The sequence below is a fragment of the Staurois parvus genome, unplaced genomic scaffold, assembly GCF_062004578.1.
Source record: "Staurois parvus isolate SC_StPar_1 unplaced genomic scaffold, SC_StPar_1.0 ptg000430l, whole genome shotgun sequence".
NCBI classification, from domain to species: domain Eukaryota; kingdom Metazoa; phylum Chordata; class Amphibia; order Anura; family Ranidae; genus Staurois; species Staurois parvus.
In genome coordinates this window covers 526,270-541,117 of record NW_028318226.1, presented here as the reverse complement: position 1 = coordinate 541,117, position 14,848 = coordinate 526,270, and positions in this window count along the sequence as shown.

The following is a 14,848-nucleotide window of genomic DNA, read 5'->3' as shown; positions in this document are numbered from 1 at the left end:
AGGTAGTTACATGATCGTATTATAATTGGATGATAAGAAAATGATTCCCAACAAAGTAATGATGACACAAATGAGAACTCTGCTTTGTTATATGAAGTAATGTAATGAATAAAGCATATTTATCCTAAAGTGGAACTCCAGCCAAATGTTTTTTTTAGGTTGGATACAGAGGAGAAAGAATATAACTTCTGTTAGATTTGTATTGCTTGCTGCTTTTCTGTTTAGTAGAGTTCCTCCTATTTTCTGTCACAGTAATCACACAGGTGCTAAAAAGAGATATCCGTGGAAGGATCACAAAGACTTTAACCATCCCTTTGTACACCAAACCTAAAAAAAAAAAAAGATGTTTGACTGTAGTTTCGCCTTTAATCTTTCCTGTAAAGAAAACGTATGTTGCTCTTCACACTTAGTCAATGAAATGTCTCTAAATCCCTAAAATGTTTCAGTAAAGCAGGCTTTATTAGGTTTCCTAATGTGCAAAAAGAAATGTGTGAAGGTTTGTGAGAAGTAGCAGAGATGTTGGCGTTTTCTAGTGTCATTGAAAAACAGGCTGGATATATGTAAATGTGCATGTGTAGGATTTATCATTAGCAGGAGGAGACCTACTCTACCACTCCCTCTATGGTAGTATAACCAAGCAACTTTATTCTGCTGAATTAAATGCCACATAAAAATCTCAGAATTAATTAATCAAGTGTAATTTGCATAAGTGAAATATCTTAAATGAAACATATAAAAGTCCCAATATTACAGTCCACAACAATATTATTGTACGAGGTGAGTCCAGAAAGTAATGAGAATGATATTTTAAAAATTATTTTATTGAAAAATTTTACAGTTGAACATTGTCTCCTTCAAAGTATGTACTTGGTTAGTGTACACAACATCCCAGTGACCTTTCCATTCTTCATAGCATCCCTGGAAGTCTTCAAATGGGATGGAGCTCAGAGCCTGTGTAGTGGCTCTTTGAATGTTATCCACACTACCAAAATGGTGTCCCGTGATCACTCGACTCAAAAAAAAATCAGGCTCTCTTTCCAAACGGGCCAGCAGGTTTTAGCAAATGAGGTTTTCCTTCTGATCAGATGACAAGGTCTTTGGAAGTTTTGCACACACTTTTCTCATGTTCCTGAGTCACAATTTCATGAACAATTGAATTGGTAATTCCTGTTTCCTCGGCAATCATTCTAATAGTTAGCTGTTGGTCATGGTTGAGAACAGACCTCACTTCCACATGTTGCGTTTTTGATGAAGAGGAGCATCCTAATTGTTGTTCGTCTTCAACACTTTCTCATCCTTCCTTGAAGGCCTTTTGCCATTGGTACACTTGTGCAGATGGTAGCGCAGCTTCTCCAAAGGCTTTCCTCACCATTTCTAAAATTTCAGATATACTTTTACCAAACGTGATACAAAATTTTATCGCATACCGCTGTTTCAAACCGATTTGCATTTTTCTTAATACAAGGCACTTGAACAGGGTGCCACAAAAAAGAATGTCTTGACACTGACAGGGCTGGAATGCAACTGATCAGTGTTCTAACCTATACCTGGCACCCCACCCCAAGTGACCTTGGCCAGCTTCTCTCTTCAAAGAGCCCTTCTTGAGCATAGAAAATTAATTCTCATTATATTCTGAACACACCTCATATATCACTGTGACTTGTTAGTGTTCCAATGTCACCACAATAATTGTATAGTCCTTTACCACCATCCAGAGTGACCACTCACCTCAAATAGACCTCAATAATTCTTATAGGTTATAGGGATTTAAAATCCTCTATGTATACTCTCCTTCATGGTTGGAAGGGTGAGTAGAATGTGTATATCCCTTTAAGAGGCCAATAGATATCCATTTGGCCAGCCATATAAAATCTCAAAAGGTGAAATGGTCCAAAATAGTGTAGTATTTTTATTACTAAAATTAATTAAAATACAACGAATGCACTCACAGATATAGTGGGTCAAAGAGACTGTAACGCCTTAAAGGGATATACACATTCTATTTCAGGGAGCCTCACCCTTCCAACCATGGAGGAAGCATGGAGGATTTGAGGTGAGCGGTCACTCTAGTTGGTGGTGAAACACTATACAATTCCTTGGATGAAATTGGACCACTAACAAGAAGTCACAGTGATATACACTAATATTGTTGTGGACTGTAATAGTGGACCTTTTATATGCTTGATTTATCACTTATGAAAATTACACTAGATGAATTAATTCTGAGGAGATTTTATGTGGCATTTTAAAATATTATTGGTATTATAATTTATATATATATTTTTTTTATATGTTATGTAGGTAGTCATATGATATTATAGGGGCAGCAGAACACCCCCCCGATCCCCAGTTGACCCCTTTCTGGAAAGTAGACAACCCAAGGTATTTAGTAAGAGGAATTTATTATGTGAGCTGTCTGATGCTGAAACTAGAAAGAAATTAAATTTATTTTTTTTTCATAATTTGTTTTAACATACTATCCCTAGAGCAGTGCAGCATCAATTTTTTCTTTTTTTTTAACAATTTTGTAAATATGCTGTAGCCAGAGCAGTACGGTGTTTCCATAATGGCATTGTACTAGTCTGGGGAGGTGATCAGGATTTTTATTTACTCTCTGGATTGCTTATTACGATGATGTTCACTGCAATAAGCAATCTATAACACTGTTCAAAAGTTTAATTCATGAAACCTTGCTTACTGCTGTGATGCTATGATTGGACACAGCTATCATATGGTACAAATCCACTGTAATTGGCTGCTGTACCATGTGATCACTGCAACCAATCAGAGATCATAATAGTACAGCGGTTCTCAACCTGTGGGTCGCGACCCCTTTGGGGGTCAGACGACCCTTTCACAGGGGTCGCCTATGACCATCGGAAAACACATATTTCCGATGGTCTTAGGAACCAAGACACCGTTCCTCTATCTGTCTCCAGGCGGGTCCTCCCACATGCAGTTATGCCCACATTTCCCTGGACCGCGATGTGTGGGCGCCCCTATCATCTGGCCACACCCCCAGGATCACTCAACAGCTCCGCCTCCTCACCGATGATTGGCCGCCGGAAATGTAGCTCAGGAGAGGCTCACAGGCGGCCAATAACCAGTGAGGAGGTGGAGTTTGGAGAGGAGGAGCTGAGCGGCAGCGCAAAGATCAAAGAGGTGATCTGTACTGTGCAGATGGTGCTGCTGCAGCCAGGTATGCTGGCTGTAGATGGGAGAGGGAGGGAGGGAGCGAGCCAAGGCTGGAGCAGGGGTCAGCAAGGTAAGTATCATTGGTGTCAGTGCGAGGAATAGTGCCCCATCATTGGTGTCACTAATACCAATGATGGGGCACTATTCCTCCCACTGACACCAATGATGGGGCACTATTTCCCTACCTCCCACTGACACCAATGATGGGGCACTATTCCTCCCCCCCACTGATGCCAATGTTGGGGCACTATTCCTCCCCCCCCACTGACACCAACTCTGGGGCACTATTCCTCCCCCCACTGACACCAACGCTGGGGCACTATTCCTCCCCCCACTGACACCAACAATGGGGCACTATTCACCCCCCCCCACTGACACCAACTATGGGGCACTATTCCTCCCACTAACATCAGTGATATGGCACTACTCCCACTGACACCAATGATGTGGCTCTACTCCTCCCACTGCAAAATTATGAAGTAGCAACAAAAATTAATTTATGGTTGGGGGTCACCACAACATGAGGAACTGTATTAAAGAGTCGCGGTATTAGGAAGGTTGAGAACCACTGCAATAGTACACACAATGGCTATGAATGAAAGCCATTGTTTACAACTGACGTGATCGCTATGATTGGTCACAGCGATAACATGGTACCAGGGCCACGCATAATGGCCCGGTATAAAGATCTGTGTTCTGCTGTGTCCAGTGGCCACACATGGCCTTTTCTGCAATTTCTTTCATATGAGGTCATTTCCTCTTTCCTCATTTGTGAGTTCCCATTTTGTTCCTACAAGGCACATATAGAGGCTAGGAAAATAAATATTCATTTGAACATTTCAAAAGCTGCAATGCCAAAATCTACTACATTATATTGTTTGCGGTAACCCTTCTGGATACAATAATGATATTCATGGATACCAACTATTTAGTGAGTTCTAGCCACATAATGAAAATTGTCTGCATTGATTGTCTCGGCAATGTTCAGGCCAAGCATAGAGGTCTCAGGAAGGGATAAGTCATTATTACACCAACTGGATTCAGAATACTGGGGGAAGATGAGTGGCTATACAAAAGGGATAACAGGCGCATGGTGTGGCAGTCCGTGTATGTTTGAGGAGTTCCAAATGGGCAGGGGTGAAGGTAGTCCAGTAGGCACTAAGGGCAAGCTGCGTAGGAGCGAAGCATAACTCTGTAGAAAGGAAATAAAGAAACACAGCGCCTCTAAGTGTGTACTGTGAAGGTATTTAATAGAAAGATGTCTCATCCTGCACATGCTCAGAAACGCTTCACATTTTGATGATGTCAGACACCACATGTGCTGATTCTGGACATCTTGGAGACTCTGCCAGGCTCTGCAATCCATGCTGCATATGCACAGCACCATCTGCTGGCAGACACCTTGGAGATTCTACCAGGTTTACCATCCATGTTGCACATGCACAGCACCACCTGCTGACGGACTCAATTGATCTCCTCTCTTGATCAGACACACAACAACATCTGGCTACAGACGTCTCACCCTCTTTCTTTGTTTCCCTTCTGCGAAGATGAGTGGCTGCATCTCATAAATGGGGCATGTTCCACTATATTTAGGACAGGAATATTAAATATCAGCTTTTATTAAAATGAAATTCAGTTTACTTAGATGCTGCGCTTTGTATGAGTGCCGTTCCTCTTCAGTTCCTTTAGCAGTATTCTGTTGCCCTCTTGTGTTCACCGTGTTTTTATATCAAATGCACATCTGTTCTGTGTTTTTTACCTTGTTCATTAATTTTACTTATTTAGGTCAGGCATACATAATCTGCTTTGAACAAGAAAAATCCATCCTGCTGACCATGTTTTTTGTTAAATATTTAGGGTGTAACATGAAACATGGTCACAGTTTACAGTCCTCCCGACCCTTAAACCATCCACACCCCACCACTCGCAGAATGCTGGGTTCTTCTCCGCACAGCACCCTGTCACAATCTGAATTTGGCATGGATGTATTGTACGTGGCTTTGTTCTCACAGCCACATTATTCATTTACAGGGATCTATGAAAGAAAAAATGACCAGTCCCATCTGCGACGGGCGCGGCGTCAGACCCCAGCCCTTCTCACCAAACTCGTGATAGAAGGACTAGCCAATCTAAAACCGCAATGTCACATGCGTAACAATGCCACACCCAGCTGCACCCTGCACAACAATTTTCCAGCTAATTGGACCACAATCGATGTACCAGCAGCCTGAATGCGCTTGTTACTGGGTCAGGTTAATTACGCAATTAACCCTTCACACTGCCACTGCCTCCTTTTTATACAGAGAAAGAGGAAACTCAGCAATACACTAGGATGATTGGTTAATCGACAGTATACCGCTATCTCTACAGACCAGTTGTACAGAGGGTTAAACACTCATAGTAGCGTTCTTCAGCGGCAGGGACTCGCAAGTTACATTCAAGAGCTATAGAAACAGTTCAACACTTTCAGAAAGTAAGATTTATTACCAAAAGGTTAAAGGGGTGCAGAAGAAATATTTACAGAAAGAAGATGTAATATATATATATATATATATATATATATATATATATATATATATATACACAGAGCATAACAGCACAGCAAACAGATAACAGAAAGGAGTTTAAAGGGTTAAAGTACCTGCCAGTCAGCCTTGGTTTTAAGCAGCTTCAAGTCTCATGACCAAAAGGATGCTTTGATCTCCCAATGTTAGTTACGATATTAGGCAGGGAGATCTTCTTTTCTCTTTCTCTGCAAGATGTTGCACGCACTTCTCTGACTACACCCTACAATGGACAAGCCAAGCCTTATTTGCCAAATAATTGTTAGGTAGGGGCTCAGCATCACAAGCTGATCGCATTCCTGAGAAGGGGGGAATGAGGGGATACATGAAGACTTGACTTCTTAAAACAGTGAGAGCCTGTGCCTGGCTCTTGTATGCACGATACTACACCTTCCCCCCTCAGGTGATGGCATATGAGTTTAAGAGCAATACCAAAATGTAGACGTTTGGGGTAAAATGGAGAACCGCACCTCTCCCTGTGGGCATGATTGTGACACCATCTGCTACAACATCAGATGAACTCAATAAAGATGGAAGTTATCAATGGAGACTGAAGGGAATCTAGGATAGGGGGGACCTGGATAGTACTCTTATGCATGAGTTATAATACAAATATAGGAGAAATGTAAACATTACTTCAAATTGGAACATACACTGGAACTACAGTGTTTTTTTTAATAAGCAGTCAAAGATTGGTTAATTTTTTTAAACACAATTGTGAAAATAAAATTACAACTACATGTGTTCATTTAAACAATACAGTTTTTAACACCCGAACAGCCCCCTTTGGAAAAAGGCCTTTCTTGTGTATTGTGGTGTGATGTGAAATATCATCCGATATTCAGTTAAACCCCCCCCCAAAAAAAAACCCACAAAAAACGGACAGACTCAATGGACCACTCTGTCATTTTCTGCCGTCACTTTTCTATAGTTCTATATTAAAAGAATAAAAATTGAATAATTTTTCTGTTATTTACCTTTAATGGGTTCCCATTTCTTTGTCTTCTACATCCGTGCCTTCCAGGGAGATCTCGAGTCCTAACTGTGAGATCTTGGGGGAAAGAGGCTTTTGATGACGAGGAGCATGATATCATGCCCAACAATGATGTAATGCACCTACCAGCCTTTTTTTCTGAAACTGGTGGCTTCGGTTTCGACTGGCGAGTGAGTGTTTGAGGAGAAGTCAAGTAAGTTCTACTAACTTTCTAAGTTTTAAAGTAGAACTATAGGCTTTTTGTTTTTCATTTTGGATAGAGTAAGGAAGGCTAATAACCCCTGTAAGACTTTTATCCGCCATCTGTGTCCCTTTGTGGATATTTCTCTTCTCTTCCTGTCCCAACAGGAAGTAAGAGGAAATCCCTGCAAATTAAGGGAATTCCTTGGGGACCACCAGGTCACTAGAACTAGTGTTCCCATTCCTGACAAACAGGAAGTACCGTATATACTCGAGTATAAGCCGACCCGAATATAAGCCGAGGTACCTAATTTTACCACAAAAAACTGGGAAAAACTATTGACTCGAGTATAAGCGAGGGTGGGAAATGAGGCACCTACTAGTCAATGTAAAAAATAAAGATAGAGAATAGTGCCCCATCATTGGTGTCCGTGGGAGGAATAGTGCCCCATCATTGGTGTCAGTGGGAGGAATAGTGCCCCATCATTGGTGTCAGTGGGAGGAATAGTGCCCCATCATTGGTGTCAGAGCAACGAATCGTGCCCCATCATTGGTGTCAGTGGCAGGAATAGCACCCCATCATTGGTGTCCGTGGGAGGAATAGCGCCCCATCATTGGTGTCAGTGGGAGGAATCGTGCCCCATCATTGGTGTCAGAGCAACGAATCGTGCCCCATCATTGGTGTCAGTGGGAGGAATAGCACCCCAGCATTGGTATCAGTGGGAAGAATAGCGCCCCATCATTGGTGTCAGTGGGAGGAATAGCGCCCCATCATTGGTGTCAGTGGGAGGAATAGGGCCCCATCATTGGTGTCAGTGGGAGGAATAGCGCCCCATCATTGGTGTCAGTGGGAGGAATAGCGCCCCATCATTGGTGTCAGTGGGAGGAATAGCGCCCCATCATTGGTGTCAGTGGTAGGAGTAGCGCCCCAACATTGGTGTCAGTGGGAGGAATAGTACTCCGTCAGTGGGGAGAGGAATAGTGCCCCATCGTTGGTGTCAGTGGGGGGGAGGAAGAGTGCCCCATCGTTGGTGTCAGTGGGAGGAATAGTGCCCCATCATTGGTGTCGGTGGGAGGAATAATGCCCCATCATTAGTATCAGTGACACCAATGATGGGGCACTATTCCTCCCACGGACACCAATGACACTTGCTGACTCCTGTTCTAGTATGGTACTGCTGCAGCCAGCATATGTGGTTGCAGCAGCACCTCTGCACTGCACACTTACCCTCACTCGATTTTCGTGGGTCCGCTCGGCTCCGCCTCCTCGCCCGTGATTGGCCGCCTGTGTGCCTTTCCTGAGCTACAGTTCTGGCGGCCAATCACCGGTGAGGAGGCGGAGCCGAGCGGCAGGAGTGAGGGAGTGGCCGGAGTGACTGAAGGAGCAGCGCTTCCTGGATGGATCGTCATGGGAGCCAGGTAAGAGACTGCAGCCCTCTGCCAACCCCTGTACTTGGTGACTCGAGTATAAGCCGAGGGGGCCGTTTTTCAGCACAAAAAATGTGCTGAAAAACTCGGCTTATACTCGAGTATATACGGTAAGAGGAAATTCCTGCAAATTAAGATAATTCCTTGGGAACTCCCAGGTCACCAGAACTAGTGACCCCATTGGAAGATTTCATCTATTACTTTTCTGGGGACCTAAAATTTGGAATTTTCTCTTACTTTCGCTGATAATGATAATGGTAAACAGAACAATTACAGAGGGTGAACCTCCTTAATATGGGTACAGACAGCAATATAACCCTGACACGTGTTGTAATCCCTTTGCATTCTATAGAAAACTGGGGGGAAAAAAAGTTTTGTCTTTTTTATACTTTAATTAGTAGAATGTATTAGGTAGTTGAGTTTATTATTTGTTGGAAGGTCTGCTTTAAAGCAGAACTCTGGTAATTTTTTTCACCATGCAGTGAGGCTGTGCCCCCACTGTATAGATCAGCTACTTATTTCTTCTAGAGGTGAGCACAAATCTCATACTCACCTGACCTGCCAATCCTCAGGAAAACCGTGCTCCCCGACAGCGGTGGACTGTTCCTGTCTATGGAGCGTGCTTTGAGCTTTGAGCATGCTGACGTCAGGAACAGTCCATTTACAAAACCGCTGGACTGCAGGGAGTGGACAGGAGCCAAAAGGGACCGGTTTTGTGCAGGGAGGATCGGCAGGTCACGTGAGTATATCTCCGCTGTTTTCTCCGCTAGAAAGAAACAAGCAGTTAACCCGCCTAATTCGGGCAGAGCCCCACTGCACGGACAAAAAAAATTTTGCCCAGAATTCTGCTTTAAGCTAATGACCTAATAAATGATGCTATTGAATTAAAAATCTTACTCTATCATCTCATTAACAACTTTAAAGTGTCATTGTTTGCTGAATATATGATGGCATTCCTGTAAAAATGCAATGTTATTAGCTGCTTCCGACAGGCACTCTAATTACAGTTTATTTATTTTGTTTTTATTTTAATAAGTACTAGATGTGGTAACTCCTGTAGATCAAGGTCAAAATGTTTCACAAACTGGGAACCCAACAGTCAGTCATGGCATGTCTCAACATTTTCATGTGTAGCAGGGCACCGGCCTCAACGTTTTCAGCTGCGGGAGAGCGCCTGGTGATTTTGTAACCAAATGTAAATCTTTCTACAAGAAGTCTCACCAGCGCAACAGTTATATAAAAAATAATTGCATTTACTATATACAAGTAATGAAATGCTTTTGTAATATATCAAACCAAGGTAACATTTCCCCAAATAATATTCTGTATAAATATTATTATTAAACTAATGAAATATTATATATCTGATTCCCTGCCACCCTATACTACTGCTACAGGGCTGCATATACTGTATATGTGATTTAGCATCTCTGGGTAGGGGGCGTGCACATCACCCTACCCGCACTGCCATTGGTGGCTACAGCTGTTGATCACCGGGTACAGTGGAACAGTGACGGGGAGAGGTCTGTATGTACAGTGCATCCAGAAAGTATTCACAGCGCTTAACTTTTTACACATTTTATTATGTTACAGCCTTATTCCAAAGTGGATTAAATTCATTCTACAAACAATACCCCATAATGACAACGTGAAAGAAGTTTGTATGGAAATCTTTGCAATTTATTAAAAATAAAAAAGGAAAAAAACCACATGTACCTAAGTATTCACAGCCTTTGCCATGACACTCAAAATTGAGCTCTGGTGCATCCTGTTCCCACTGATCATCCTTGAGATGTTTCCACAACTTGATTGGAGTCCACCTGTGGGAAATTCAGTTGATTGGACATGATTAGGAAAGGCACAAACCCGTCTATATAAGGTCCAGTTAACAGTGCATGTCAGGTATACAGTTAACAGTGCATGCCAGAGTACAAACCAAGCCATGAAGTCCAAGGAATTGTCCGTAGACCTCCGAGACAGGATTGTATCAAGGCACATATCTGGGGAGGGTAGAGAAACATTTCTGCAGCATTGAAGGTCCCAATAAGCACAATGGCCTCCATCATCCATAAATGGAAGACGTTTGGAACCACGAGGAATCCTCATGGAGCGGGCCGCCCGGCCAAAATGAGAGATCAAGGGAGAAGGGCCTTAGCCAGAGAGATAACCAAGCACCCAATGGTCACTCTGAAAGAGCTCCAGCATTTCTCTGTGGAGAGAGGAGAACCTTCCAGAAGAACAAACATATCTGCAGCACTCCACCAGATGGAAGCCTCAGTAAAAGGCAAATGGCAGCCCACCTGGAGTTTGCCAAAAGGCACCTGAGGGACTCTCAGATCATGAGAAACAAAACTCTCTGGTCTGATGAAACAAAAATTTAACTCTTTGGCCTAAATGCCAAGTGTCATGTCTGGAGGAAACCAGGCACCACTCACCACCTGGCCAATACCAGCCCTACAGTGAAGCATGGTGGTGGCAGCATCATGCTGTGGGGATGTTTTTCAGTGGCAGGAACTGGGAGACTAGTCAAGATTGAATAAAAGATGAATTTAGCAATGTACAGAGAAATCCTTCATGAAAATCTGTTCCAGAGCGCTCTGGATCTTAGACTGGGGCGACAGTTCATCTTTCAACAGGACAACAGCCCTAAGCACACAGCCCACATAACAAAGAAGTGGCTACAGGCCAACTTTGTGAATGTCCTGGAGTGGCCCGGCCAGAGCCCAGACTTGAACCCGACTGAACATCTCTGGAGAGATCTGAAAATGGCTGTGCACCGACGCTTGCCATCCAACCTGGTGGAGCTTGAGAGGTAATGCAAAGATGGGAGAAATTGCCCAAAAATAGGTGTGCCAAGCTTGTAGCATCATACTCAAAATGACTTGAGGCTGTATATGGTGCTAAAGGTGCTTCAACAAAGTCTTGAGCAAAGGCGGAGAATACTTATGTACATGTGGGTTTTTTTTTATTTTTAATAAATTTCAAAGATTTCAAAATGAACTTCTTTCACATTGTCATTATGGGATATTGTTTGTAGACTGTTGAGGAAAAAAAAGAATTTATTCCATTTTGGAATACGGTTGTAACATAACAAAATGTGGCAAAAGTTAAGCTCTATGAATACTTTCTGGATGCACTGTAAACAATACAGATCTCTTCCCTGTCAGCACCAGCATATTGCTTTGTTTTGCTCTGTATAGCAGAGCAATAGAAATCAGCGTGCTTAGACAGTAAAACAGCACATATTTAACCCTTTAATTGCCCCGGATGTTAACCCCTACCTGCCCAGTGTCATTAGAACAGTGTCAATGCTTTTTATTAGCACTGATCACTGTATTAGTGTCACTGCAGATGTCAGTGACAATTAGTTCCCCCCCCCCAGTGTCAGAATGCCTGCCGCAGTCCGCTATAAGTCGTTGATCGCTGCCATTATTAGTATAAAAAAAGATGTTTTTAAAAATTCCTGTGTATATATATATACCGCCATTTGTAGATGCTATAACTTTCATGTAAACCAATTAATTTACACGTATTGAGATTTTATTTTTTAGCAAAGACATGTAGCAGAATACATTTTGGCCTATATTTATAATGACATTTGAGTTTTAAAATTTTTTGACAGACAATATTGGTGAGCTCATCCCCCACCTGAGAACCTGATTCAGCCACTATGACACTTCCACAAAATCTGTAGTTTGCACCATGCCCAAAAATAAAGGATATGATGGATGAGAAGCAGGTGGAGTCCTCTGGAGCAAAGGGAGGAGGAGAGTGGGGCCTTAAAAGACCTATACCTACCCGGGTGAAAAGTGCTGTTTGACCTATTAACTATAGGTCAAACAAGGAGGTGAGAGTATATACGTATGACAGTGGTGGAGGAGCACTAATAAGGGTGTTTTTGGCACATGGAAGAAAGGAGCACAAATTTGCACAAGATTTAAGTCACTGTGAACTGAAGATATCACATATAAAGGACTGTTTTACTTTTGTTAGTATATGATGACATATCTTCTATAACGTATGCATATATTATTTGTGCACTTTATGGATATTATATATATTGCACTTATTATATTGTGGATTGCACAGCACTATTATATGATATTGTTGTGTGTACATGTGGGAACACATTGAGTGTCAGCAGCATTAATACATACAGGAAGAAGGTTTTGGGTAATTGTGCTGAAGTTTTGTGATTATAACTGCATGTATGTAATGACTTCACAGTGAGACCACTGGCCAGGCTGGGGGCTTCAGCAAACCTGTTGCAAAGCATGGAGGAAGCTTACAGCTTATTCATAGTAAGTAGAGTAAGTTTTGCAGCTTATTCATCTAGCTCTAGACTGCACACTGCAAGGGTATTTGGTCCCCCGAGTGGGGATTTAAAGCAGTTACACCCTGTTCCAAATTATTATGCAAATTCTATTTAAGTGTCAAAAAGATTAAATATTTTGTTTTTCAGTTTAACTCATGGATGGCATTGTGTCTCAGGGCTCTTTTGATCACTGAATACAATCTTGGACACCTGTGATAATTAGATTGGCCGGTGAGCCCAATTTGAGGAAAAACTACTAAAGGAGGGTGTTTCACATTATAAGCAGAGCGCCATTTTCCAGCAATATGGGGAAGAAAAAGGATCTCTCTGCTGCCGAAAAGAGTGAAATAGTTCAATGCCTTGGACGAGGTATGAAAACATTAGATATTTCACGAAAACTTAAGAGTGATCATCACACTATTAAGAGATTTGTGGCTGATTCAGAGCACAGATGGGTTCGTGCAGATAAAGGCACATTGAGGAAGATTTCTGCCAGATCCATGCATCGGATCAAGAGAGCAGCTGCTAAAATACCATTACATAGCAGCAAACAGATATTTGAAGCTGCTGGTGCCTCTGGAGTCCCACAGACATCAAGATGTAGAGTCCTCCAGAGTCTTGCAACTGTGCATAAACCTTCTATTCGGCCACCACTAACCAATGCTCACAAGCAGAAACAGCTGCATTGGGCAGAAAAATACATAAACACTAATTTTCAAACAGTCCTGTTCACTGATGAGTGCCATGCAAACCTGGATGGTCCAGATGGATGGAGTAGTGGATGGTTGGTGGACGGCCACCCTGTTCCAACAAGGCTGCGAAGTCAGAAAGGCGGTGGTGGAGTCAGGTTTTGGACCAGAATCATGGGAACAGAGCTGGTCGGCCCCTTTAGGGTTCCCGAAGGTGTAAAGATGACCTCTGCAAAGTATGTGGAGTTTATGACTGACCACTTTCTTCCCTGGTACAGAAGGAAGAACTATGCTTTCAGTAATAAAATCATCGTCATGCATGACAATGCACCATCTCATGCTGCAAAGAATACCTCTGCATCAATGGCTGCTATGGGGATAAAAGGAGAGAAAGTCATGGTGTGGCCTCCATCCTCCCCTGACCTCAATTATTGAGAACCTTTGGAGCATCCTCAAGCAAAAGATCTATGAGGGTGGGAGGCAGTTTACATCCAAACAGCAGCTCTGGGAGGCTATTCTGACATCTTGCAAACAAATTCAAGCAGAAACTGTCCAAAAACGCACAAGTTCAATGGATGCAAGACTTGTGAAGCTACAATCAAATAAGGGATCCTATGTTAAAATGTAACGTGACCTGTTAAAATGTTTAAAAAGTTAAAATGTTGTTAAAAGTTTGATTGAAATAGCTTTTGATTTCAGTAAATATGCTGCAAACACAACAAATGACAATTTTCAGTTCTTTACAACCTATAAAGTGTTTTGAAACTTACTGTGCATAATAATTTGGAACAGTGCATTGTAAGTTTTTATGTTTAAAAAAAATACCGTTATCATTAGGAAGTTTGTTCAGTAAAATTTGAATTGTACTCTTAATAGTTGATAACATGAGAATTATGCTGACTGTTATTTACATCAATTATTTAGGTAAATGAAAAAATTATCATTTGCATAATAATTTGGAACAGCGTGTATTTCAAACAAAGACATGTAAGCATCACAATAATAAAGAATATAAAATAAGCATGGGGGCCCAATTATTGATTGGGCGATATCCAGAACATTTGCCCAAAAGTCTTTGCTTAACATTCACCCAATGTTTTAGGCCAAATTAGTAGACTTTTGCCCAACATTGGTCCAGTGAAAGCCAAATTCTCTAACATCAGTTTTTTTAATAGTAAAAAGGCTTCACTGTAACACTCACCCAATGTAATCACTTCCCATCTGGCCCATGTATATAAACAGCTGGACGGAAGCAGCACTGATGCGTGCAGACAAACCCGTGCTTCCTCCCACATTGCCAACTCTTGCGCACTCTCAGGACTGTGCAGTGGTGTGATCTATGATCACTGTGTCCAGCGAACATGGTGGATCACCTGTCGGGGTGCAGGGTCACTGTGTTTTGCCCTGGCACCATGTGATCATAGCTTTCACATGTCCTTTAGTATACAATAACTGTCATTCATGACTTCATTGCTTACTA